The sequence below is a fragment of the Camellia sinensis genome, chromosome 5 (genome assembly GCF_055761805.1).
Source record: "Camellia sinensis isolate YWXY chromosome 5, ASM5576180v1, whole genome shotgun sequence".
Classification (NCBI taxonomy): Eukaryota; Viridiplantae; Streptophyta; class Magnoliopsida; order Ericales; family Theaceae; genus Camellia; species Camellia sinensis.
In genome coordinates, this window is record NC_138965.1 from 64,828,217 (window position 1) to 64,852,704 (window position 24,488).

Here is a 24,488-nt window from a genome sequence, read left to right on the forward strand (position 1 = left end):
ACACTCTCTATATTTTCACTTCATATTTTAATAGTAAAAAGGTCACTAAAAAAATCCCTTTCAAATGATCCAAATAGAAATTTCTGCCCTTTGTTTACGTTAACAAAAAAAAGCAATCAACGTGAAAACTGATGGAGGAGTAATGCACTTGGAGAAAAGACAACATTTACTTTGAAAATGATGATGTGTTCATTATTTATTGGTTAACAGTAAACTATAGTATTATGGGTAAGTTGTATGGAATTTAATCTCATGGGAATCTTTGCCTGGAAAAACCCAATCCCTGCCAATTTTAGTAAGTGTGCCCATAAATACATTCACTCACTCCATGGCTTCTACTGACCATTTCCAACGCATTTTCTTGGCATTTCCCTTTGTCTTGGGAGTTTTGTCCTCTCAAGCTTCCTCTCGCCTTCTCAACGAACAAACCGTGCTAGAAATGTACGAGCAATGGATGGCACGTCAAGGACGCATTTACAAGGATGTTGAAGAGAAGAATACGCGATTTCAGGTATTCAAGGACAATGTTAAACATATAAATGCCTTTAATGAAGGTGTAGACCGAGCATACAAGCTTCGTGTGAATCAATTTGCAGACTTAACCGATGAGGAGTTCCGTGTTTCTCATACTGGTTACAGGAAACAACCAACCAAAGTGACGTCTACCTCAAAACCAACATCTTTTAGGTATGCAAATGTTATGAATGTGTCAGCTACTATCGATTGGCAAGAGAAAGGCCAATGTGGTAAGCATTACATGATATATATGTATACCACTACAAAAATTTCAACTTTTTGCGACAGCAAAATGCCGTCGCAAATACTCATTATGCCGTCTCAAAAAACTTTTAGCGACGACAAATGATTTTTAGCAACGGCAAACAAGGGGTCACAATAGAGGGCGTTGCAAAAACTTTTTAGCGACGGCATGATGCCATCGCCTTTTTTTTGCGACGGCATATGTTACTATTTGTGACGGTACTTTACTGTCGCCAATAATGTGTAAAAATAGAAACATTTTTGTAACGACACTGTTTTACAGTTCGCCAGAAGTATTATTTGAGACGATAGAAATTGCCGTCGCAAATTTTTTTTTTTTTGCAACGGCATTGATTTTGTCGCAAAAAAGGTTTTGATTTTTTGCAACGGTGTGGTGCCGTCGCAAAAAATTCAATATTTATTAAAAATATAAAATACCTGTTTTTTGCAACAGTTTGGTGTCGTCGCAAAAAAAAAAAAAAAACCTAAAAACCTGCTGTAAATTAATTAAAAATATTAAAATTACTTGTATTCAATGAAAAACAATTTTTTTAAAAAATCAATAAGTGCATAATAATATAAAAATTCTTGTATAGAAATAATAATTTCTCCGTAATAAACATATTCTTGCATTCATAACTATACATCAACAAAATTAACCCAGTATATAATGCTCCATAATACATATATAATGTTTAAATACATAATGTTATTCATAATTCAAAACAACATAAATCAAAATTAAAAGTTTTCCTCAGCATTCTCCGTGGTACAAAAACAAAAATTAGTGGTATTCTTCACAGGCATGAAATCCACAAGAAGCAAACTCCTACTCAGGAAATATCTGGAAAAAAATAATAATAATTAATGACAATATAATTATGTGTTAATATATTAATTACAAAAAAAAACATGAAAATTTAATTACTATACAATTACAAAGATAATAAAGTAAATAATTGTGCCTAGACTGAAATCCGACTCTAACTCCCAAACCGGGAAACCGATTTGAGTCCCGTCTTCTCCCACAAGTCCCTCGTGCCAAGGCGGTCGTGTGTGCCAAGTTTTGTGCTAATCCGACGCCATTTGGTGCTTTTGGGGCGTTAACACCTTGGATTCTAAGTTTTTTTAAGAACTAGTTTACCTAAAGTGAAATCCGGCTCTGACTCCCAAATCGGAAATCCAATTCGAGTACCGTCTTCTCCCACAAGTCTCACGTGCCAAAGCGGTTGTGTATGCCAAGTTTCGTGCTAATCTAACGTTGTTTGGTGATTTTGGGGTGTCAACACCTCAAATTCTTAGTTTTTTAAGGAACTAGTTTGCCTAGAGTGAAATCCGACTCTAACTACCAATCCGGGAACCTGATTTGAGTCCCATCTTCTCCCACAAGTCTCTCGTGCCGAGGAGGTCGTGTGTGCCAAGTTTCGTGCTACTTCGATGCCGTTTGGTGATTTTGGGGCATTAACACCTCAAATTCTAAGTTTCTTAAGAAACTAATTTGTTTCTTCAGAGTGAAATCCAACTCTAACTTCCAAACCGGAAACCCGATTCGAGTCTCGTCTTCCCGCACAAGTCTCTCGTGCCAAGGTGGTCGTGTGTGCCAAGTTTCGTGCTAATCCGATGCCATTTGGTGATTTTGGGGCGTTAACACCTCGAACTCTAAGTTTTTTAAAGAACTAGTTTCCCTAAAGTGAAATCCGACTCTAACTCCCAAACTGAAAACCCGATGCAAGTCCCGTCTTCTCCCACAAGTCTCTCGTGCCAAGGCGGTCTTGTGTACCAAGTTTCATGCTAATCTGATGCCGTTTGTTGATTTTAGGACGTTAACACCTCGAATTCTAAGTTTTTTAAAGAACTAGTTTGCCTATAGTGAAATCTGGCTCTACCTCCCAAACAGGGAACTTGATTCAAGTCCCATCTTCTTCCACAAGTCTCTCGTGCCAAGGCGGTCGTGTGTGCTACATTTCGTGCCAATCCGACGCCATTTGGTGATTTTGGAGCGTTAACACCTCGAATTTTAAGTTTTTTAAAGAACTAGTTTCTCTATAGTGAAATCTAGCTCGAACTCCCAAATCAGGAATCCGATTCGAGTCCCGTATTCTCTCACAAGTCTCTTGTTCCTAGGAGGTCGTGTGTGCCAAGTTTCGTGCTACTCCGACGCTTTTTGGTGATTTTGGGGCGTTAACATATCGAATTCTAAGTTTCTTAAAAAACTAGTTTATCTAGAGTGAAATCTAGCTCTAACTCCCAAACCGGGAACCCGATTCGAGTTCCGACTTCTCCCACAACTCTCTCATGCCTAGGCGGTCGTGTGTGCCAAGTTTCGTGCTACTCCGACGCTATTTGATGATTTTGGGGTGTCAACACCTCTAATTCTAAGTTTCTTTAGAAACTAGTTTGTCTAGAGTGAAATCTGGCTCTAACTCCCAAACCGGGAATCCGATTTGAGTTACGTCTTCTCCCACAAGTCTCTCGTGCCTAGCCAGTTGTGTGTGCCAAATTTCATGCTACTCCGACGCCGTTTGGTGATTTTGTAGTGTTAACACCTCGAATTCTATGCTTCTCAAAAAACTAGTTTGTCTAGAGTGAAATCCGACTCTAACTCCCAAACCGGGAACCTGATTCGAGTATCATCTTCTCCCACAAGTCTCTCGCGCCTAAGCAGTAGTGTGTGCCAAGTTTCATGCTACTCCGACGCCGTTTGGTGATTTTGGGGCGTCAACACCTCAAATTCTAGGTTTCAACTAGTTTGTTTTGAGTAAAAGCGGCTCTAACTCCCAAACCGGGAACCTAATTCGAGTCCCATCTTCTCCCACATGTCTTTCGTGCTTAGGCGGTTGTGTGTGCCAAGTTTCATGTTACTCCGACGCTGTTTGGTGATTTTGGGGTGTCAACACCACGAATTCTAAGTTTCTTAAAGAACTAGTTTGCCTATCGTGAAATCTAACCCTAACTCTCAAACCAAGAACCTGATTCGAGTCTCGTCTTCTCCCACAAGTCTCTCGTGCCTAGGCGGTCGTGTGTGCCAAGTTTCGTGCTACTTTGACGCCGTTTGGTGATTTTGGGGCATCAACACCTCGAATTCTAAGTTTCTTAAGAAACTAATTTGTGTATAATGAAATCCGGCTCTAACCCCCAAACCGGGAATCTGATTCGAGTCTCGTCTTCTCCCACAAGTCTCTCGTGCCTAGGTGGTCGTGTGTGCCAAGTTTCATGCGACTTCGACGTCGTTTGGTGATTTTGAGGCGTCAACACCTCGAATTCTAAGTTGCCAATTGGTTATCAACAAATATCTAAACAGAACTTTTGATTTGTTATAGGGGGACTCAATTTACTTAACACATTATTATAAACATTATCATGGCATACTTTAAGCACAATGATATCATGGCATACTTTAAGCACCTCAATGGGTCATCATGATTAACTTCAACGAACTTGTACACATTTCCTAACACCATAATAATAATACTTTATGGCAAATGCTAGAAGTGATTCTTATATATTGTTTAACATTAAAAATTATATAAAAATATCTTTAAAATATTTAAAAATATTATTTTTAATAAAAGTGTATTGAATTTAGTAAAAATGTTTTGTGATTTTTATTTTTTATTTTATCTTTTACTTATTCACGAAGAGCACTTATTACTAGCAAAATCCATTTCTAATTCTTTTTTTCCTTTCTTCTTACATCTTAAGAGCACCTTCAATAGAAAAGCTAAGAGTGCGCTAGTGTTAGGTGTTATAGTGGAATTGTGCAGTTTGAAACACTCCTAAATAGGCAATTGCGGCAAAGCCCTTGACAAGAGAGAGAAGGAAAGGGATAGACATAATTGGATCTTATTTTCATATTTAACACACATTTTAACTACATCATTTGAACATCCAATAACTTTCTAAATTAACAAATATTTTTAGAAACGAAATTAAATCATACTTTTATGATTTTTTGTCAATTAACAAACACTTCAATACCCAATTTTATCCATACCACCATAACATTTCTTAACCAAATCCTATATTAATATTATATATATGTATATGTATATGAGCATGTAACCTTGACAAGAATATTCTCCATATGGCAAACCTTAAAAAGAAAAATAATAAACTAATGCACAAGAGGGACCTGTTGCGTACCAAAAGTAGTAAAACACTGATGCTCAAAACAAACAAAAAAAGTAGCAAAACACCCACTAAAAGAGATGCTTCCATCCATTTTCCATGAGGCTCTATTAGAGTCAATTGAATGGTTCCCACTTCCCAGCAAAACCTTAAATATGTCTTTTATTATTATTATTATTATTATTATTATTATTATTAGTATTAGTATTATTATTTATTTCTAGTGTCATCAACAGTTCACAACCATTTCCATAATTTTCTTGTTTTCAATAAACCTAAAATGATTTCAAAATTGCAGAGCAATTTAATCATGGTTGGTTTTCACCAGAGAGCATCCACCTAACTTTCTGATAATTCTAATGTGAGCATTTATGTCAACCTTTTGTCATGTTTTAGAATTGATTCAATCCATTCCACTCCACCGATATTCTGATTCCCAAACTCTCTGTTGATTTGATTCTCATGCTTTGAACCGTCACCTAGGAGGAAAAATTATTAGAAACCAAAGTACTTGATTTTATGAAAACACTGCAAGAATCTAATGTTTTTTTTTTTTTTTTTTTTTTGTCTTCTGGTAGAATGTTAACAAGTTAGTATGTTAAGTGAGTACTCAACCCCCAAATTTCTCCATAAAAACCTAAGAGTACAACCACTTGAACTAAGCAAATTCAATTTAAAATTCACATGACCTAATGTTCTTCAAGAGACGCTACTGTGAAATATTTGAAAATAATTGGATTCCAAGTAGCAAGTGCACTTCTCTAAGGATCTGTTAAGCTTTTCAATTTAGAGAGGTATTTATGGAATGAAGAGAAAATGAATGGGAAATATGAAAAGAAAAAATAATAATTTAGTACAAAGATGCCCACAAATACTCACTCTTCAGAACCTTCAACAACCTCATAGCAATAATAGCAATAATACAAATCTATATGATCTAGCTTCATCTCATCTCATAGTAATTCACTACAAAACTACTTAACTATTCACAAAACAAAAATTTAAGACCAGACTCCTATCATTACAAGATTCTTAACTCTAGGAATGGCATCAAATAATAAAATAGGAACTGAACCGAACCTGTTGGCTGTTTCTGAGGAAATCAAGGGGACCAAGTCCACCACTATCATCACCACCGGAAATTGTTTCCTGATATTTTAGTTTGAACAATATAAGAAAGATATAGAAGGAAAAGAAATGCAGGTTAAACTCAATTATAAGAATGTTGGACCTGAGGAAACAAATTCAACAGAGATGAATTAGGTGCTCCAGAGATGGGTGTAGCTGCTGCTACACGTGTTTCAGCCCCTTCAGAAGTTTCCTGATTCGCAGGCAAATGAGCCACTGGCACTGCAACTTCTGCTGCTTCTAGAATACCCTGAAAAATAGACCAAAATTTGTGGGCAGTGGCCAAATGTCACTAAAGAATGTCATTGAAAAATTTAAGAACCTACCAGATTTTAACAAAATTAATGGAAAGTGTCCAAATGCCAGAATAGAATGCCATTGAAAATTTTAAGGACATACTGAATACAAGTAATCCACACTTCGGGGACACATCAAGAACTACAACTAACTAGTTTTTTAACCCCCAAAATCAAAGTAAACCCTAAATGCACCATCAAGAATGCACAAATCACTACTAAACAAACTAGCAATTATAAATTTATATATACTAACCAAGACGAACAGGGCAAGTAGGCAATTCAACGAATCCAGGCAGAGGTGAACAGGCTTCTTCTACCGACTCATAGCTCCCCGTTGATTGAGCAAAATATATATGACAGACCTCAGCCTAACAAATCAAGCATAAAAATTTCAAATTAAAAATACTAGTAAAAGATAGCATTAAACCTTTATATCTAACTAATATATATACCACTATATAATGCGCACAACTCATAAGGGTTTGAAGGTTTGTGACTTATTTTTTCCCCTAAAAAATGCTCAATATTGTTAACTGCTTCAAAAAATAACTGCTACGATTGCTAGTATACATATATACACACAGAGAGAGAGAGAGAGAGAGAGAGATGACTAGGGCTCATGAGAGATGTGGTGGAGGAGGGGGATTGGCTGCAGAAGAGGTGGTTGTTAAGCTTTGCGACGGAGCTGCTGGTGGTGGCAGAGGAGGAGAAGGGGCGGTGCGTGTCGATGGAGTGGATTTGGAGGATGAACATTCTTAGGGTTAGAATTAATGGCCTGCATGTAGAGATTGACATTCGTAGGGTGAATCGATCAATGAACCCTTATTGCGAAGGATCTAGAAATATAATAAAATGAATCAAATAGAGGTGAATCGATGATGAGCACTTATTGCAAAGGATTGATCGATGATATCATCGAGAGAGATACAGGGAGGAAGAGAGAGAGAGAGAGAGATATATGAAGGATTGATTGATGATATCGCTCAACGCCGTCGTCTGCCTTGCTCACAGTTGCGAGAGAGAGAGAGAGAGAGAGAGAGAGAGAGAGAGAGAGAGAGATGGGGATTTTTGTGGTTCAAAAGATTAGGGATTTGGGATTTGGGGATTTTTGGTTGAGGAGGGAAATATGAGCGGCAATCAGATTTTTTTTTTTGCAACATCAAGTATAACCGTCACAAATGAAAATTTAAGGAAGCGTTTGGTAATGTTTACGTTTTTGGTTATGTTTACAAAAAATTTATAAATTGGTTTTTGTTTATTTTTAGAAAAACATAAATTACAAATGTGTTTGGTTTGAACAAAATATTTAAAAAAATTTAAAAACATAAACTAAAAAACATGTTTGTCTAGGCCTAAAATATTAATATTTATTTTTTTATTATTTATGACGATGGGATCATACACATTATAATTGAAAAAAAAATTATTGAAAAAAAATATTTGCAAAGAGATTAGAGAGATAGAGAAGAGAGATGAGTGAAAGAGAGGGAGAGAGAAGAGAAATGGGCGAGAGACACAGAGAGAAAGAGATAGAGAGAGAGAGAGACCCATTTCATTTTTTGAATTTTCCCTCTTTCAACAATAATGGGCTCAAAGAAAGAGATGAGTGTGATTGAGAGAAATGAACGATTGAGAGAGAAGAGAGATGAGTGAAAAAGAGAGAGAGAGAGACAGAGAGAAAGAAAAAGAGAGAGAGAGAAACAAGATAAGCGAAAGATAGACACACAAACGCACACACACAGATAGAGAGAAGAAAGATGAGCAATAGGGATAGAGAGCGGAGAGAGATGAGAGAGCCAGAGAGAAGAGTGATGAGTGAGAGAGAGAGATGAGAGATAAAGAGGGAGAGAGAAAAGAGATGAACAAGAAACAGAGAGAGAGAGAGAGGCCCATTTCATTTTTTTGACTTTTTTCTCTTTCGTCAAGTGATTAAGAGAAATGAGAGATGAGCAATTGAAAGAAGAGAGAGAGAGAAAAGAGATCAATAAATCGAGAGGGAGATCGTTAAATTGAGAAGAGGTGAAGGAGAGAGTGAGCAATGCAAGCACAGTGTGGGGGAGAGAGAGAGAGAGAGAGAGAGAGAGAGAGAGAGAAAGACACAGACAGAAAGACGAAGAGTGATGAGTGAGAGAGAAAGAGAAAGAGAAGAGAGATTAGCGAAAGAGAGAGAGAGAGAGAGAGAGAGAGAGAGACAAAAAGATGAAAAAATGGGTGAAATTGGGACCTTACTCTAGTTGATTTTATTTTATTTGTTGTGTTACCAAATTTAATTTTTATTAGTTGATGATAGTGGTGGCAGTGATGGCGAAGGAGATTAGTGGTGAAGTTGTGGTAATGGTAGAGGAGATGGAGTGGCGGTGGTGGAGAAGTGGTAATGGTAATAGTAGTGGTAGTAGTAGTGGTGGTGGTAGTGGAGTGGTGGCAATGGTGGTTGTAATACTAGTTGTAGAGGTGGAGTGGCAACAGTGGGAGCAGTGGTGGTAGTGGAATGACATTTGCAGTAGTGATGAAGGTGGTAGAGAAGATGGGTAAGAGAGAGAGATGAGTGAGAGAGAGATAGAAAAGAGAGATAGAGAGACAAAGTGATGAGCGAGAGAGAGACAAAGTGGTGGCTAAAAGTGCATTTTCTTGTAGTGGATCGATAAATCGAGAGGGAGCTCAGTAAATAAAGAAGAGAGGGGAGAAAGTGGGCAAGGCGAACATAATGGGGGAGAGAGATAGAGCCAGACAGACAGACAGATAGATAAACAGACAGGTAGATAGAGATAGAAGAGTGATGAATAAGAAAGAGAGAGAGAGAGAGAGAGGAAGAGAGAGACAAAAAAGAGAGAAACAAAAGATAAGTGTGAGATACACAAAGAGAGATAGATAGATGAGCAAGAGAGATAAAGAGAAGTGAGATGAGTAAGACACAGAGAGAGAGAGAGAGAGAAGAGAGATAGAGAGAGATAGAGAGAAGAGAGATGAACGAGAGACACTGAGAGAAAGAGATAAAGAGACGACAGATAGACAGACAAAAAAGAGTGATGAGTGAGAGAGAGAAAGAGAAGAGAGAAAGAGACAGACAGATAGAGAAGAGTGATGAGTGAGAGACAGAAAGAGAAGAGAGAGAGAGAGAGAGAGAGAGAGAGAGAGAGAGAGACAGAAAGATGAAAAAATGGGTGAAAAGAGAAATGTTATATCAAAAGAGTAAAACGACGTCGTTTTTTTTTTTTTTTTTTTTTTGTGACAGAAAAATACCGTTGCATTTATTTAAACCATTTTGTGACTATATATATATGAAGTTGTCTCAAAGCCACAAATTTTTTTTTAACTTTTTTTTTTTTTGCAACGGTACCTATTACAATCGCAAAAAACTCTTTTTTTTTTTTTTTGCGACTGCAGCTGGTGCCGTCGCAAAAACTCTATTTTTTTGCGACAACAGTCTCTACCGTCGCAAATGCTCTCTCTCTCTGTTTTTTTTTTTTGCGACAACAATTTCTGCCGTTGCAAATAATCTCCTTTTTCACGACAGCATTTTTTGCCGTCGCAAATACTCTATTTTTCGCGACAGCAAGTTGTACCGTCGCAAAAACTCACATTTTTCGCGACGGCAAGTTGTGTCATCTCAAAAAGTCACATTTTTCGCGACGGCAGTCGTGTCGTCGCAAAAAATTCCATCTTTTAAGTCCACTTTTCTTGTAGTGTACCTATATTTATATCAATTAAGAATTTGAAATAGTGTTATATATGATTACAGTGTAGTGGAATCAGGAGTATCGATTGCTATATATAAAGAATCGGGCCATGTGGTCGTGAGTATTTTAAAATGATTAACTGCCAAAAAAATAAAAAAGAAAAGAGCCTTGTAACAGTCGAAGCACCTATGTTGACTATAATCAGGTCATGAATTGGCTCTAAATCGATATGTAACATGAACCTATTAATACATCATGTCCTTTTGTAAAATAATCGTAACCCACTTGATTGTAATTTCATTTCTATAACCTTTTTTTTTTTCTTTTTTTTGTGTGCGTACGTGTGTGTGTGCGTGTGTGTGCGTGGTGCTTATCGTATATATAGGATGTTGTTGGGCATTTTCAGCAGTGGTAGCCATGGAAGGTATTAATCAACTTAAAAGTGGTAACCTAATATCACTGTCTGAGCAAGAGCTTGTTGATTGTAATGTTGATAACAATGGTTGTGGAGATGGCTCTGTGGATACAACCTTTCAATTCATCAAACAAAACAATGGCCTCACAACAGAAGATAATTACCCTTATGTTGGACAAGATGGCACTTGTGATAGCACCCGAGTAACAGCCTCTATAGCCATGATAATTGGATATGAAGATGTGTCATCTAATAATGAGCAGGCTCTTCTGCAAGCTGTGGCCAACCAACCGATTCCTATTGCCATTGAAGGTAGTGGATCTGACTTCAAGTTTTACTCGAGTGGCACCTTCACTGGGAACTGTGGCACCAATCTTGACCATGCTGTCACTATAATTAGATATGGAGATACTAGTGATGGGACTAAGTATTGGTTGGTTAAGAATTCATGGGGCTCTAGATGGGGTGAGAATGGATATATGAAGATCAAAAGAGATGTTGCTGCAAATGAAGGCTTGTGTGGCATTGCCATGCAAGCTTTTTACCCAACTGTGTGAAATAATGAGGATACTTATGTTGCATTAAGCTTTTATGTGCAAACCTCATGCACAAACTGACTAGCTAATAATGGTTTTTCTCCATGAGGGTCTTTCTTTTTTTTCTTCTACTCGTGTTTGTATTAATTTTTACAAATGTTTGAAGACGCAAGGTGTTTTTTACCCTAGAAATATAATCGCTTCATATTTTATGTTATATTATGTTTCTTAAAATTAGGTTACTAAATACCAACTCATCTAAAAACTTATACTGTTAGAGATAGGATAACATTATTATTTATTGTATTCCCAAGACACATCATCACATGTGGTCAACCTTTTCTTCATAGCGGTCGAAACACATACAAACATTTTTATTCTCTGATACCATATTGAAATGTGTTGACCACCACCTCATCTAAAAGTTTAAGTTGTTTGAGAGTGTGGCAACTTTATTATTTATATCATATTATAGCGATCCCGGGTTTACCCTTGTTGTACAGTGATCCGGACATGTGTCCGTGGATGTTGGTAGTTGTTTATTATCTTGTTTACATCCTTTTTACTTTGTATTTGAGTTATAGGATGTGTTGGGCAGGTTTGTTACAGGTTGGTTGTGTTTGGAAGCCTAGTGTTGCAGCCCAGATTTTGGACCTTCGCTCGAGCTAGGAGTTTGTTGCTCGAGCGAGAGTTGAGTTTGTGTCTGGTGGGTCGAGCCAGATTGGCTTCGCTCGAGCGAGCGATGGCATCTGGTTCTGGACCTGAGAGTTGCGTTTCTTGGCTCGAGCGAGCTTTTCTTGGCTCGAGCGGTCTGGTTTGTTCTTCGCTCGAGCGAGATGTCTGTCGCTCGAGCGTGCGTCTGGTTACAGACCTGAGGGTTTGAGTTGTTGGCTCGAGCGAGCATTCCTTTGCTCGAGCGCACTTTTGAGTTTTTGGCTCGAGCGAGAGTTCCTTGGCTCGAGCGAGAGTTTCTGTGTCTGGTCGCTCGAGCGACCAAGTCTTCGCTCGAGCGAGAGTGTTTTATATCAGCGGACAGTAGCGATTTTGAACTTCAGTTTTTCACTTCTTTTTTTGATCAAACCCTAGATCCGAGACTCTCTCTCTCTACACTTATATTCTCTCTAAGAATTGATCAAACCCTAGAGTGTGAATCTAACCTAGGGCCGTTGTTAAAAAGATAGAGGGCGTTGAGAGCTTTGTTTTAATCTGAAAAAGTTGGGATTTGGAACACGTTGATCTTCGAGTCTTCATCTCCTTTTTGGCTCAAACTTCGAGGTAGGGATATCCTACTCCTCTCTATGGATTTTGTCTTTAAATTTTAGTAGTTTGAGATGTTGGGGTTGGTTTGGTAATTTTGTGAAAGTTTGGGACTTTTGTGCAATTTTACAAAAGTTGGGGTTTTATTCATAACAAACCTAGATGCATGTTTGGCATAGAGAAATGGAATTAATGTTGAATCATTGATGAAAATGGGACCTAAGGGTTGAAATGTTAATTATGGGAATTGACCTAATTACATGGTTTAATTAATTGGGATAATTAATTGAGAAGAATGAGGAAATGAAATGTTGATTGAATATCCATTGTGCATTTATTTTCTGTTTAGAAATAACTGCTTTGGGCTATCGGTGGAGGATAGTCGTGATTGTTGTAGACAATGCATGATGATTAGGCAAACTGAAACTAATCAATGGAATGTGTCATGGAATTTGACGGTTGATAGAATACATTAACTGTATGTATTGTGTGATTGTATATAGAACCAATGTATTTGTATACGTTATGTGTAGAGGAGGAGATGGGGGATGTACTCCGCGGTTTAGGGGAAGATGGGGGATGTACCTCTAAACCGGATAGTGTTGGGAGAAGATAGGGGATGAACTCCGTAGATACAGCTCATATGCTTGTCTAGAGAAGTGAAGATAGAGCTCATATGCTTATCTTTGTGAAGTGTGGATATAGCTTATATGCTTATCTGTGGATATTGTGGTTATACATATCTGTTGTAGAATGTGGATATAGCTTATATGCTTATCTGTGGATATTGTTGTTATGCATATCTGTTAGGAATGTGGGTAGTGCTTGTATGCCTATCCGTTGAAAAAAGGGAAAATGAAAAGTAATTTGGACTCATAAGTTGTATGACATAAATATGTGATTTATGTGAATGTATCAGTGTTGGCCATCTATCAATTGCTAATGTTTTAGTCAATGTTCATGGTTGGTTTAGTATATTTCTACTGGGCTGTGGCTCACCCTATATGGGAATATCATTTTCAGGTACAGGAAGCATGCCACCTCCAAGGACATAGCTTGAGAGGCTAGAGGCGGACATACTTTTGTCGTTTTACCTTTTTGATGTATTACATGTAAATTCAAGCCAAGGGCTTAATGTGTATGAGTTAGTACTCTTTGGTTGTAACCAAGTGTTAACTTGGAAAGCTGTAAGCCCGTAGGGCATTTGCTTTTGTTGTTAACATGTAATACTGTTTGTAATGAAATTCTGATAAATGAAAGAATGTGGAACTTTTGAATATCAATGCATGTCTTATTTGTTGGGTTTAATGTTATTATTTTGAGGGCGTTACAATATTCTCAACACTTCTTTTTTTCGTGTGCCAAGTGATAGAAGAGTAATTACAATTATAAGAAATATTATATGAAATAGGTCACAAATCCAACAATAACTAGCACTACACCAAATTTAGGATTTAAAGACAAAACAAATTTGTCTCAAAATGTACACAGTTCGTCCCCCAAACTAACTACGACAAAAAGTTTTCATCACCCGTTTTGTCGCCAAAACGTTGTCGCTAAAAGGTCTTGGAGACGAAAAAATAAATTCGTCATTGAAAATGATAAATTTGTGATGATTTATTTTTATTTTTTTATCTCCAATACACATTACTGGGAACATACTTGTAAGTAATTAGTGATAAAATATTTTGTCATAAATATAAGAAATATAGACAACATAATTTTGTTGCGTTTAATATAAATAAATACGAAAAAAATTGTCAAAGCTACCAATAGAGACAAAAACAAATTCATCATTAAAAATGATGAAATAATGTCAAAAAATATTCGTCACACATTGAGGGTAATAGTAACAAAATTTGATTATTTTTCATAATGATAAATGCATTTAGTGGCAAAATAAAGAACTCGTGACAAAATTAGTCATCCGCCTAAGTCAAATAAGAAACAAAAAAGCCTTCTTTAGGGATGAAAATTTTTGTCACTAATTCCATTTTTTTTTCCACATTATACACGTTTTTTTTTTATATTATCAAAATCTAAATTTTAATTTAGCAAATATAACTCTATTCATTTTGAAACCTGTTTAATATAAAAATTCCATCACAATTTAACTTAACCTTCTATAAATCAACACATTTACGATTTAATAAAATGAAAATATTTATTCGTTACAAATAATTTCATCCTAATAACACAAATTAGTGCAATATCCACAAAATATCCAACAATTATAACTAGTGCAATTCCACAAAACATCCAACAATAACTAGTGAAACTCTACAAAGTATGTGTCATTATCAAACAAAAATGAACATTCAAGCAAATTAGATCATTGTTGCAAGTAAAAAAGCCACCCTAATCCAATCTACAAAAAAATAAATTAAAAGCTTTATTAACTAATCAATTATACTAAAGATTAAAAATATTAGTAACTAATCAATTCACAATTAGATCAATTACACAATTTATCCCTTTAATAGACTTTTTTCAAGATTATGGGAACAAAAAAATAATTTTAAGGCTAATTCACAAATGGTGTATCCCATTAATGTGTCGTAAGTTCATACAACTTATATTGGTCTCTCTCAAGATGTTTTTGTTGGTTCCTATACAAATTCGTGGCTGTGTGATAATTTAGCCTTTCGACGGTCTTTTTTAAAACTTTAAGTATGGAGAAAAAAGTATTTTTTAGGCTAATTGACAATTTATACATCGCATGCACGTGTCGTAAGTTTCTACAACTTATATTGGCCCCTCCCAAGGTGTTTGTATCGGTTTCTGGACACATTTGTGGCTGTTTAACAATTTAGCAATCTGAGGGGCCTTTTTTAATAAACAATATATATATATATATATATATATATATATATTTGTGTCTAATACACAAACAGCGCATCCCATGCACGTGTTGTAAGTTCCTGCAAGTAACATTGGTCATTCTCCAGGTGTTTGAGCCAAATCATGAGAACTTTCATGGTTGTTTGACGATTTGGCCTCCGATGACCTTCTTTCAAACCTAATTATTTAAAAACCGATTTTCTAATCTATTTCACAAACGATGCATCCTGTGCATATTCGGTAAGTTTTTACAAGTTATATTGGTTACTCTTGTGGTGTGTGTGCTAGTTCTGATGACATTTGTGACTATTTGAAAATTTTGCCCTTCGTTTGGCATTTTTCAAGCCTGAGTATAGGAAAAAACTATTTTTTAGGCTAATTCACAAATTGTGCATAGTGCCATAGTTCCTACAAGTTAAATTGGTCCCTCGTAAGGTTTTTGTGTCAATTCTCATGCACATTCGTGGTTGTTTGATAATATACTCCTCCAATGAAATTTTTCCAATATTGTGGAAAAAAGTGGTTTTTAGGCAAATTCACAAATGGTACATCTCATTCATATGTCGTAGCTTCTTACAAGTTATATTGGTCCCTTCCTATGTGTTTGTGTTGATTCCCATGCTCATTCGTAGTTGTGTGACAATTTAGCCCTTCAATTTATCCAAAAAAAAAAAGAAAAACAAATTAGCCCTTCAACAGCCTTTTTTGAAGCTTAAGTATGAAAAAAATCATTGTTGTCTAATACACAAATAGTGCATCTCGTGCATGTGTCGTAAGTTCCTCTGTAAGTTCCTACCAATTATAATGGTCCCTCCCAAGTTGGTTGTTCTTGTTTTCAGTCACTTCCATAGATGTTTAATTATTTGGCCCTCCAATAGCTTTTTTTTTTAAACTAGTTCCCAAATTGGGTGTCCTATGCATGTTTCCAATACTTCCTAATTCTTCAAACATATATTCTTTTATAAAAATTGTTATATTAAAGTTAATATACTTTTCCAAGAAATATGCCCTCTTGGGGAATTCCCCTATAACAGAATCAATTATCTCTTTGTTATGAAACTTTCTATACAATAATCTCTTTATTCTGCAGATTATACTTTTCATCTCAATTGATACCTGTGGAACACTTCTTGGATATGCAAATTGTAAAGTTTTGAGATATTTATGAATTATGAATTTTGATTTTCTAATGCACTCTGATGAAAATGAGTTATACTAAGTATTTTTTTATTCTAGTATCTGTGTTGATACGTATGTATTCGTCATAAAATAAATAGGATTCCATAATGAAAAGGTTATTGATCTTGAGTCCTTATGCCTCGATGATGTAGAGGTTTCCTTTTCTTTTTTGTGGTTCAAAATCTTAGTTAGTTAAATTTCCTAAATAGAATTATGGATTGTTAGCTTGTAATCATCAGCCCCTGTTGCTCTGCTATGTGCATCACATTAATTTCAAGTTCTAAGATTGTGATGTCTCAAGCAATCGGAGCTTATATGCATATGTGCTGCAGTCCTCCATAATTATCTAAATGAAATACGAATTTATTGTTTTAAACTTGAAATTCATGTTTGGATTTTTTTTATTTTTTATTTTTTAATTTTTTGTTTGATAAGTGATAATTCATGTTTTGATTTTGCTGCTAAAAGAAGAAAGTTCAAATAAAAATCAAACTTACATCATTTAGCAGCATACTGTTGCAATAAGAACCAATGTAAGATGAAACCTGCATCACATAATCACATTAGCCATATGGAAAAAAATAAAAATAAAAATAATAAAATTAAAAAAAATTAAAATAAAAAGAGGACTAAAAGCAAATCAAATAAGACGTCTTCCTAAACATTAGTAGCAAGCTTAGTGAACTACATGAATCTAGATGTTCTTTAGACTCTTATGAAACAATCAATTTGAGTACTTCCCAAATTCATAAATTCACTAGTTCCATAAACAAAATTGAAAAGATTTGTATTCTGAAAGATAAATCCAAAACTGTTTACTATCCAATCCAATTATGATAGACTATAAACAGAGATTAATGAAACTGATGAGAGGACCACGCGACAAGGGTTTGTTAAAAAATAAAAAGAGAAAACAAAGCTGCAATGTATATATATAATTTAATAAGTAATAAGAAACTAAGGGGGGAATAGGCATCTTTGCTAGGATAGTAAAATAGAGTTGAGGCTGCAGAGCTCCCAAATATATTGATTTACTAGAAATTCTGTGTCAACATATCAAATAGCATTCTCGATCCATTAGAAAGAAATGCACTCATATGTGACATCATACATAATTGAGAATATTGTGTGTATGGTTCTCTGATTATAAAAATAGAAAATTAAAAATACAAAAAGAAAAAGTTCAAAACTCACAAAATACATGTCTTAATGATGTATATAAATATTGGCTTGTTAGTATTTTAGTATATAGTTAAACATCTAACTTTATTTCCTCATAAATTTATAATAGATTAATTTTTCACATGTATTATGAACGGAATAGGACTAAATGAAGGTCCAACAAAATCTCACATGTCTCCAGAATGAATCATTAATAAATATATATATATATATATATATTTTTCAAAAGAAACTTTAACCAATCAAATAGGCCATATTGAATAGCTTAAGACCATGAAGCATTGTAACATCTCCAATAAAAATCTACATCAAGATTTGTTTATAATTGTCTTAATCTATTTGTGTTGAATCATGTAGAGTGTTCATAAAAATTAGTGAATTAGCTTCAAATCTCTCTCAATTTCAATTTCTTTCCAACTCCTATTAAAGCAGTGGTATAGTGGGAGATATGACACTGCTATTGAACTTCCTATTGATTAAGCAAACTTCACCATGAAATGCACATATCCCCAACCATTTGAAGAAGCCAAATCTTGCACTACAAATTAGTCCATAACAAGATAAAAAAAATATCCATAAAGCATCCGAAAGAAAAAAAAAATTTCTAGAATGATGCAATCCTTTTCGTTTTGTTTTAGTTATATTTGTTACCTTCTTCCAGTAGGCCATCTAAAGAAGAATGGACACTAAAGGGCACTTAAACCATTCCACAGATCTATATATACTAAAGTTGAGAACTAATTACAACAAAGATTAAAATAGAACACATAAACCACTTAATCAGTCTATATCATTCTATTTAGAAGCAAAATCGCCGACCAACCAGTAATTACAAATAAAATCAGAAAACAAGACAAACAAAGTTTAAATGATTCACCAACCAAAAGTCTAGAAAACAAAGGAAACAAGACCCCAAAAAAAAAAAAAAAATCTGGCCCGCCAATTTTCATAAATAATCACAAAATGAAGGGCAAGATGTGATCACCGGTTCAAAAAACTGCTTCGTTTCTATTTAAGTTATGTTGGGTAAGTGGTTGTTGGAAACTATCTCTCAAATTTTTTTCGGTTGTATTAGTTTCATTTATGAGTTTTCACTCATTTCAGATGGTGCAAGGTCGGGTTTGGAGTGCCTGGAGTGGAGCCGAAATTTTTTCGAGCTGGGGAACCAGGGTTGCACGTGCGGGGACTTGGCCACACGTGTAGGGAAGTAGGGGAGAGCTGTGTGGTAGACTGCTTAAAAGGCAGGTACGGAAGTGGAGGTGCGGGAGAGACCGCACGTGCGAGGGTGAGAGCTGCACGTGCGGCCAGACACGTGATCTGTCTTATTTTTCGTGCATTTCAGCTATGTTTTTATCTTTTGCTCCTTTTCATTTCATTTTATGAATGTATCTCTCTCTCTACAATCTTTTCTCTTATCTCTCTCTACCCAAACCCTCAAATGTTTGCATTTTCTTTTGATCTCAAGAATCCATTGGGATTTTGGTACTAGTTCCTTGTATCAAAGTTGATTTTTGGGCTTCTCTCCTCTTCTCTCTTGAGGTAGGGATTTCTTTGATCTTTTATAATACCACGTCTATAGATAGACATGTGGTAAGTTTTTGTTATGGATTTTCTTAAAAATCATGATAGGGGATCTAAGATTTGGTAGTTGAGATTGAAATATTGTGAAATTGGTTGTTGTTTCGGTTAAATGGGGGAGTGGCTAACATGTTTATGTTGAGAAAAGGGTGAAGCCCTAAATTTTCTTTTTATATAACGCCTAATAGATAAAAAGGGTTGAAATTGTGAAATAATCATGTTATAAATTAAGGAATTTGATTAATAATTTGGTAATTCATTTGAGAATAAATTGGGTCTTATGATTTTAGCATTAACTTGTGTTGCGTTGATTATAGTTAAATATAACAAATTGATAGTTTGTTAATTGTTAAAAAGGGGATTTAACCATGAGATTAGAATTATTGGGTTACACTTTCGTTAAGTAGAAACTGAGTGAATTATGACCTTGTTATCCATGATTGGATTCTTCTTTTTAGTTTAAATAAAGGAAATTGAGTTTTGTTGAAGGTATAGTTGGTGTACTGTAAATTAGGAATTGTGGAAAATTAACCTTGGAAAGGTAGGGGTAATTATAACTCGTTTGCAAATTAAGTAAGAACCTTGGTGAAAATCGAAAACCTTGGAACATTATTGTGTTGTTGAACTTAATGCCTCATGGAAAATGGGATGATTGTATTACGTGTGTGAATACATTTTGTTCAGAGGTTTTGTCCTTGGTCATCGGTGGATGATGACATTGTGATGATTGAAATGTTTATGTGAATGTAGTACACTCGAGTTAATTATACTTGTTGTATAAAGTGATGGTTGGAAAATGTGTATTGCGCTGAGAATGAGAGATACCATTGCCTTCCAGCTAGCGCTTGGAGAATTGGATGTGCTGAGAATGAGAGGTACCATTACCTTCCAACTAGTGCCTGGAGAATTGGTAGAGGTACCATTACCTTCCAGCTGGTGTCTGGCAAATTGGCATTTCATGGTGGGTTGTAATGGTTATGTTTTGAGAAGGCTGAGTTGCCTCATTTGTTGAGTAAATAGTCGTTGGTTGCTTGTTGTTTCCTTTTTTACTAATGATATACACGTATAGACATGAATGTGTTGGAAACGGTCATAAGTACTATATTGAAATAGTAAGAAATGTAAAGGACACCGGATATTGTGAAAATGTTTTAAAAAGGAAAATTAGGTATGAGTCTAGAGAGTGGGAGAAAACGTAATGGGCTTAGTGAGATTGTTTTTTCATAAAATTATTATTGTCATATGAATTTTGGAAAAAGGGTAACTAGAAGAAAGAAATGTGAATTGCTTACATTATTGAATGAAATGAATGAGGTTGAGAAAAGCCTTATATATGTATATTTGTGTATAAAATGTCACATTAATTATGTAGTATGAGACTAAGCATTCATCATCATAGCTATCTGTAAGTTGCTATTGTTTAGCACCATGTTGAGATCGCTACTGGACTTTATGTTCATCCCATGTTGCTAATTCTTTTTCAGGTGGATATTGAGAAGGGTTTCAAGGTCATGGATCTTCTTTACCTGTTGGCCATGGGGCCTTTCATTTGTAGGCGGAATGCCATTAATGTAAAGGGGTTAAACCCTCTTTCTACTTTTTAGGATGTAAGCCTTCGGGCAATTTATTTAGATATACTCCTGTTGCATTCATTTTATATTCGGATGAGAGAATTTGATTTCATTCCTCCTCGTGATGTAAGGATATTCTGTGTGTTATCTCTGAAATTGAATAATTTAATGAATTTGGTAATGGATTCCGAGTAATAAAAAGTAGGGCGTGACACAAGATAACTCTAAGATTTTTAGGATGAACTACAGTCTACTGATTAAATTAATTAGCTTAATTGTTTATACATCCCAATAAATTAATTTTTATACAGTCACATGTTTTAGAGTCAACAAACACACTAAAATTTTAGATTCAACAAAATAATTTCTTTTATACAATCAGAACCTAAAACTAATATTTTAGGTCCTCAATCAAAACTCTATTTTTTCAATTGAAATCCCCAAATCAAAAACCTTTTTTTTTCTTTTTTTTTTTCAAATCTCCAAATCCTAACCCTAGAACAAATAGTTTCCAAACTTGGTTGAAGGGAGAGAGTTTTTGTCACGACCCCATCCCACCCCCAGTAGAATGGTGTCGTTATGGCCAGTAATCCAAGATTACCAAAGGCCAACTTACAAAGATTCACACACAATCAGAGTATACATATGGGGCTTACATGTGCGGAAGCAATAAATTTAAATCTAAATAGTCAACAAGAGCTGTGCATATATCAAATGAAATGTCATACATCTTAACATCGTCTTACAGCTTGATTACAACAAATTAAGTACACAATACATCTTGATCAAAAGGCTTCTCAAGCCGACATATATAAAAGGAATGAAATACAAGGCCAAGAAGCATAATCCTCAAGATGTGAACAAAACAAGAATCCAAAAACATCTTGCAAACAATCATCTAGGCATCACCGCCTTCAAACTCGTCACCTACATATATATATATATAGAGAGAGGGTAAGCTTCGATACTCAGTGAATGATATTAATAATAAAGATTTTTGCATGAATGATATTCAAGATCTCTTTTCAAAACAATACATAGCATATCTTATACAAAATCAAGGGATGAACCAAGTCCATCTAACAAGTCTTTCAAGCTTCAAGGGATGCTTACTAGCATCAATATAATACAAGGGATGACATTCCGGACAAACCCACGTGGAGAACTGTCAGTGGAAAACAAAACAAGGGTGCAGTTGCATTATAGTCCCCTGGCACTAAGGACTTTCCCAGAATGTCATCAAAACAAATATAATACATGATAGAAAACTAGGGATAATCACTCATGCTTGATCAAATACTTTTCCAAAACAAAGCAAAGCAAAGCTTTTATCAAAACATTATAACATAGCTTTATTAAAAATACCACTCACATAGTTCTTCGGGTGTAGGAATTACAAGCAAGGATCCAAGGCCTACAAGCACATAATAAATCCCCATTGAATGCATTTCAAGAAGGCAAGGAGAGATGCTCAAAGATGGATATGAAATGCAGCCCTATAGCAAGCTTTCCCTGGGTGCAATTGATCCCAACATTTTCTTTTAAAACCAAGTCAAGGCAAAGCAAAACATGCTGGGAGTTACAACACTACCTTTTCATCTCGGGAAAATATGCTGAGCACTAACCAGGTCTAGGCTGAGGTCCCACACCTCTTGGCCGAGGTGTGTTCCCACGACCACATTCAAGGAAACGAAGTCTGGGAAAAATCAGAGTTTCTCCGTTGAAGAGCATGGAGAACATGAATGCTAAAATGATAACTTCTTTATACTAAATCTGAGATTTCATGAGATGAGTTTGAAAACATGGACCTGGGTACCCATACTTGAAGATTTCATGGAAACAAACACAAAAACATGGAACTTGTTACAAACTTTCGGATGAAAACATGGTTTTGTTTCAAGAACACAAGAACACCATTTTCTCTTTCTAAAACCAAACTTTAAAACAATGCATGGCTCATGAATCATGCTAGATCATGCAATGCAACTAGATGAATAATAAGAACAATCAGAGTAGATCAAGATTCTAACCTCAAGACACGAATCTAACGGCTCAAGGTGTGAAGATCAAGCTTGGAAATCTAATCCTTCTCTAAGAACTCCTCTTCCTCTTCCTAGAGCTTCTCTCTCCTCAAGAACAAAGACATGTAGAAAATGATATGTTTTGACACTAGCCTACTGACTTAACCCTCTGCTGGGACACGTAGCGACAGCTGGTTGGATCTCCTCAGAAGGGTGACAGAATGACAAGATAAGGGCATGACAAAGTGTAAGCAACTAGTAAGGTGACATGGGCACTTTGGCGGGTAATGATCTCGGCTAGGAAGGATAACACTTGGCCTCGCTATGCCACACCTCGGCCTAGATGTGCCACACCTCGGTCTAGGTCATACCATTCCAGGAACAAGATTACTAGGTGCAAGAGTCAAAGATCTAAGATACCTAGATGATAACATCTCGGCCTTGGTGATGAACACCTCGGCCTAGATGATGACATCTCGGCCAATATGTCAAGGTGAGGGTGGAGGTCAACCAAAGTAGTTCCAAGATGGCCCTAGGTCCAAATGTTTCAAGGGTGTAACCTAGGCTTAAGATGACCTCAGCTATACTCACACTAAGCAAGGAACAAAGCATACAAGCAATACTTGTGCAGAACAAATCAAGGTTTGCAAATGCAGCTTAACAAGACAAGATCATGCAAATACATGCAAGCATGACTAGAGTAAAGTGAGGGTTGTTACATCCTACCCTCCTTAAAGAAGTTTGGTCCCCAAACTTAAGTTACCTTGCCCCAAAAACAACTCTGGATGTCGGGTTCTCATTTCTTCTTCCATTTCCCATGTGGCATCTTTGCCATAATGCTCTTCCCATTCAACCTGTACCATCGGTATCGACTTGTTCCTCAACTGTTTCACTCGCTTATCAAGAATCCGTATCGGCCTCTCCTTATAACCTAAATCTTCGTTAATCCCGATCTCGAAATGGTCAATCACATGCAGGGGATCCCGAATATACTTCCTCAACATCGAAATATGGAACACGTTGTGAACTTGACTTAGTTCTGGTGGCAAAGCAAGTCTATAGGCAGTTGGGTTAACTCTCTCAAGAATTTCAAATGGCCTGATGTAACGAGGTGCTAACTTACCTTTCTTCCCAAATCTTGAAACTCCTTTCATCGGTGAAACCTTCAGGAATACATGATCCCCATCTTCAAATTCCAACTCCCTTCTTCTCTGGTCGGCATAACTCTTTTGTCGACTCTGAGCAGTTTTGATCCTTTATCGAATGAGCTTAATCTTCTCAATTGTAACTTGAACTAGCTCGGGACCAATCAAAGCTTTATCTCCTACTTCAGTCCAACATATCGGCGATCTGCACTTCCTTCCATACAAAGCTTCGTACGACGCCATGCCAATGCTAGCTTGATAACTGTTGTTGTAAGTGAATTCTACTAATGGTAGATGCACTTCCCAACTTCCCTTGAAATCCAACACACATAGTCTGAGCATATCTTCGAGTGTCTGAATCGTTCTTTCTGTTTGCCCATCGGTCTGGGGGTGAAAGGATGTGCTAAACTTCAACTCGGTTCCCAAAGCTCTTTGTAAACTCTGCCAAAATCTAGAAACAAACTTTGGATCTCGGTCTGACACAATGGACATCGGCATTCCATGAAGTCTAACAATCTCATTCATATACAGCAAGTCGGTCAGCATTGAATGTAGTCTGAACAGGCAAGAAGTGTGCTGACTTAGTTAATCTGTCAATAATAACCCAAATCAAGTCCATACCTTTCTGCGTCTTCGGTAAACTAACCACAAAATCCATGGAGATGTGTTCCCATTTCCACTCAGGAATCGACAAAGGTTGAAGAAGTCCTACTGGTCTCTGATGTCTGCTTTCACTTGCTGGCAATACAGACACTGAGATACAAACTCTGCT

At 36.1% G+C, this 24,488-nt stretch overlaps 1 pseudogene; it reads left to right on the plus strand.

Moving 5' to 3' along the window:
* Positions 1 to 328: 328 nt before the first annotated feature.
* On the plus strand, positions 329 to 10,963 carry LOC114257437 (senescence-specific cysteine protease SAG12 pseudogene; annotated as a pseudogene).
* The last annotated feature ends 13,525 nt before the right edge of the window (positions 10,964 to 24,488 follow it).